This window comes from Otolemur garnettii, unplaced genomic scaffold, assembly GCF_000181295.1.
Source record: "Otolemur garnettii isolate 467f Iridium unplaced genomic scaffold, OtoGar3 scaffold00001, whole genome shotgun sequence".
Taxonomy (NCBI): domain Eukaryota; kingdom Metazoa; phylum Chordata; class Mammalia; order Primates; family Galagidae; genus Otolemur; species Otolemur garnettii.
Genome location: NW_003852396.1, coordinates 32,998,422 through 33,003,493, shown reverse-complemented (window position 1 = coordinate 33,003,493; position 5,072 = coordinate 32,998,422). Strand labels below are relative to the sequence as shown.

The window sequence follows — 5,072 nt, the reverse complement described above, 5'->3', positions numbered from 1 at the left end:
TTTCTTTGGTTAATTAAATATCAAGGGAGAGATTGAAGTCAGTTGTGTTCCTCTCTGTGAAGCAGTTTCTGGGTAGATTAGGAAAAATTATAGAGTAGCCCCATCCCATGTTTAGAGAAAGGCAGAGAGATTAAAAGACAGGAAGGGAGAAGGAGAAATCAGAAAGACCTGAAGTTACTGCTTAAGTTAACTTTTCAAACCTCAATTCTTAAGGGTATTATTTTCTGAGCCCCAACAGTAGAATAATCTCCAAAGCACTCTAAGTTTAACATCTGTAATTATTATCATCCCTGGGGGCTATGGAAATCTCCAGAACAATATTTGTGAAGACTTAAATTATGGAATAATATTCAGAAATGCTTAGGACAACAACATTTATGAAAACTGATAGATTACCTTTATTTAGAAACTAATCACTTAGCTAACCTCTCTGCTTTTGTTTAGTAATCCTCATGGAGCCATAATTTGTTAGGTATAAAATTAAACTGTATGACGTGGCTGACATATAGTTAATGAAAAGTGTGACAAGTCCCTAGACACAGTTTTTATGTTACAATGAGACTTTTGTGTTTGAGACTTTTCTCTCTCACTTTCTCCCAATGGTCTTTCACCTAAACATTCCTATTTGTCAATTATTACTCATGAATTTCTTAAATGATTCTCAGAGATACCAATCCCCTCATATTTTCCTCATTTAAATTTTTTCAGAATAGAATTCTGAATAGAATTCGGAATAGAATTTTCTACTTCCCTTTAACAATAAATAGGCTGATTTCTGGGAAGGGGCTATAACTGCTAACATCATGTTCTTATGGAAACTAAGGCTTTCAAGCTCATTCATTTCTCTTTCCTACTGACCACTTTAACATTTTCATGTCTCTCTTGGTGATACCATATTAGGTATCTTTTCTCCTATGCCAGAGATTCTTAAATTATCTTAATTTTATTAAACAATAATTATAATGTCTTTATCCTCTACTTTGAGGAAAAGAGCATGGAGTAAGGGGCTTGAGCTACTTATCTGAACTGAAGGATTTTTGCTTAAGATTCTGTCTCTTGAGTCAGAAATGCATTGGCAATGCACCAAAATTATGCATCTATTATGTGTTTTCTACTGTCTACAGGGTGGAGTCTGAGTTTTGCAGCAAAATTGTGTTTGAAAACTTGGGAATAAAGGTACATTTTTATGGGTTTTTTTGGTCTAAATTATCACTCAAAATGTATGTATGTGTATTATTTTCTGCTTTACACAAAGAGATGAGAAGATGAAAGAGAAAATGGATTGGGGGAGGAAGGAGAGCACACCTAAGCAAGGTGGTCATGAAGGTCCAATTATAGAAATGAGATTCAAATACTCAATATTCACTGCAGAAATTACTGAATGCGGATGGCTAGTTTTGTTCAAGTGCATGTTGGTGACTCTGAAGGTCTGTTTGAAATTTTTCTTCACTTAAGTTAATAATAAATAAGCTGGTGATGTTGATTCTTCTAATTCTGATAAGCTTTGGGTGTGACTGGATAAGCATAAGACCTATAAGAGTAAAGAGATTTACTGTTTTTTTTTATTTTTTTTATTGAATGGTAACTATGTAATTTACTGTTATAGTAACAAAGCTTTGGCAAGCTTTGTTCTCTTTATAAGATCTGTGGACTACCTTGACTATATGAAATGACATGGTATTTGAGCCCTCTGTGCTGACATTCATAGGAAACCTTGGTCTGGAACCTGTACAATATTGGAATGGGATTACATTTTGTGCTATGTGCATCGTTGCTTTGATTGGAAATTCTTTTCTTTTGATCATTATCAAATATGAGCCCAGCCTCCATGAGCCCATGTACATCCTCCTAGACATGTTGGGAACCAGAGACATTGCACTTAGCACCAGCATTATGCCCAAGATGCTTGGGAATTTTTGATTCCACTTGCCAGAGCCTCTTTCAGATGTGGCTCATCCACACATTCAAGTATTGAATCAAGTGTCCTGCTGGTCATGGCTCTGGACAACTATATAGCTATCTGTTATCCTCTGAGGTATGCTACCCTATTCACAGGACAAGTAGTTGCTTGCACTAGTGTTGAGGTTACATTGTAACCTGAAGTTCTGGCAATCCTCTGCTTATTGCTCATAACATGCCACTTGAAATTTTGCCAACCCATTTTAATATTTTGCACTTACTATGAGTAAAAGGCTCTGGTGAAGTTTGCCACTGGAAATGTTTCTAAGTCAATAGAAACATCAATACATTCTACGTTTTCCTTGGAGCTTTTATTGTTGGTGGACCTGACTACTTCATTTTCATCACTCTCTCCTATGTTTATCACTGTTTTCCACCTTCCCCAGAAAGAGGCATGGCTTAAAGCATTTAATACATGTATTTTCCATACACATATCTTCTTCCAATTCTATCTTCTCACTTTTTTCTCTCTTTTTACTCACAGATCTGGATCTTATATCCCATCATATGTACATATCACTTTGTCTAACCCTTATTTACTAGTCTGAGCACCCATCAACTCCATTATCTATTCAGTGAAGACCCATTCAAAATAAGGTAGTAAAAATGTTCTGTACAAAGTCTAGGTTGGACTATTTGATGGAAATAGTTCTTTTTTTATTTGTAATCTATAAATGTAGACCTTACAAGATCTGGAAATTCAGTTAATGCTTTTGGGTAACATCATGATTGATGAATAAAATAAGGAATACATACACACACAACTAAATAAAAATATATTCATAGACGTTTATGCATTTTTCTTGGCTATATAAACAGAATTAAAATTACAGTATGGAAGGATTTTCCTGTTAATTTTTGATAGACATTATAATTTAATTTAAGGCAATTTCACTAGTTTATGTTTTTATAAAAAAATTTAAGTACCCAGCTTATGTTTTTATAAAAAAATTTAAGTACCTGTTTCCCCATATTATATTACTTATCTTTAAATAGAAAATATAAATATTATTATACAATTAAATTTATTATTTAAAATCACATGGTTTTCTTTTTTGTTATTTCTAATTCATATGGATTTTTGGTTTTGTGCAAAAATTGAATTAATAAACTTACTTTTTGTTCAATAAAGCTTGAAATAAGCACCATATTTTTTTCCAAGTTATGCTAATTTTTTCACTTTTGTTACTGGAGCTGTTTGTGTTGGCCCTTGTTTTTATTTTCTGAATATTTTTGTCACTATCCTTTACTGGTTTAATTATGAAAGGTTCATAGAATATTTTATATAATAAAAAACAAGTATTTTTATCTTTTTTGATATTTTTAATTGCAGATAATATTTCTGGTGTCAAACAAAAATTGGTAGTTTATAGACAGTTTATTGTTCTAAAATTTATCCTTTAAAAATTAGAAAATTAAATAAGAAAGATTAATTTAGGAGGAGGGAGGCAAGATGGTCCACTGAAGCCAGCTTTCTGCAGCGGCTCCCTTCCAGAGGGAGCAATAATGGCCAGAACCAACCCAATACACACGGTCCTCCACAGTAACCCCTGGCTGGGTACACATGCAGATAGAACACTTGCCAGTTTCCAGTGATCACCAGAGGGAATCAGACCTGAACTCCTCCTGCCTTCAGGTCACACAGTGAGACACCTGGTCAGTGAGGCATTATCTCTTCTTTGACTTAGGTGCAAATACCTGTGTACTTGAGTTTAGAGAGAGCTTGGCTGTAGGCCTGTGGAGTAACCAGTGCCTGGGGGTGACAGTGATGCAAAGTGGAAAAAGAGGCACCAGCCCCCCTGAAATAATTCTGTTGCTGGGTGGGCCTTTCTGACTCCACAGATCACTGGAGCAAATCACACTTGAGCTGCAGTGGACCCCTGCTGTCCAGTTGCTGGAGACTTCTTGAACTCTCCCACTTGATCTGAGTTTGTGCTGACTGGGACAATTGTTTTGGAAATCTTGATCTGGGCCCATAATCCAGGGACTCTCCAACATTATACCCTGGTTGTGTTGCGGAGGGAGGGTCTGATTCTCCTCTCCCAGTTATTACAGTGAGGGGTAGAGTGTCTTAATTGCTTGTATTCCTCCACGGCTGATATTTCAACCCAAAGACACTGATCCACTAGAATTAGTCAAAGTCTAGCTAAATACAAGACAGACCCACCTGGCCCCATCACCAAACAGGTATGCAGTGTTTCAAGCTATAGTACTGAATGGGACCTTTCTAAAACCATAGGTGAATAGCTACAGTCACCAATCTCAGCACTCTGATAAAGGGTTGATTAACTACATGCCCAGGAACCTTCAATTTAATTCCACCTTACCAGACTCTCTAAACAAATGGTGAAAAATAACCATGGGGTGGAATCAGCAGAAAAATGTGGACAACATGAATAACCAGAGTAGATCAACTTCCCCAAGGTACAAAAAAGGTGATGCAACAGAAGATCCCATTCATAAACAAATGGCTGAGATGCCAGAAATTGAGTTCAGAATTTGGATAGCAAATAAGATTAAAGGAACTGAAATAAAATTAGAATAGAAGTTTAAGGAGCAATTCAAAGTTGTCTCAAGAATCAATGAATTCAAGATAAAATCAACAAAGATTTTGACAAATTAAGGCAAGAATTTGCATCCCTCACAGACCTGAGAAATACAGTAGTATCCCTCAGTAACAGAATGGAGCAGGCAGAAGAAAGGATCTCTGACATTGAAGACAAAGCTTTTGAATAAATTCAAACACTCAAAGACAAAGAGAAATGGAGAGCAAAGATGGATCATTCCCTGAGAAAGTTGTGGGACAACTTTAAAAAAGGAAACATTCAACTTATTAGAATTCCTGAAGGTGATGAGAATGATCCAAAAGGTACAGATACTGTACTCCAAGATATTTTAGAGGAAAACTTTCCAAATATGGCAAGAGATTATGAAAGTCAGATAGCAGACAGTTTTAGAACCCCAGCATGACTCAACCCAAATAAAGCATCCCCTAGACACATTATAATTAACTTCACCAAATTTCATATGAAAGAGAAAATCCTGGAAGCAGCCAGATATTCGAAAATTATAACCTACAAGGGGAAGAATATTAGAATGGCTGCAGATCTTTC

At 35.7% G+C, this 5,072-nt stretch overlaps 1 pseudogene; it reads left to right on the top strand.

The window, feature by feature from the left end:
* Positions 1-1,674: 1,674 nt before the first annotated feature.
* LOC100954032 lies at positions 1,675-2,488 on the top strand (annotated as a pseudogene).
* The last annotated feature ends 2,584 nt before the right edge of the window (positions 2,489-5,072 follow it).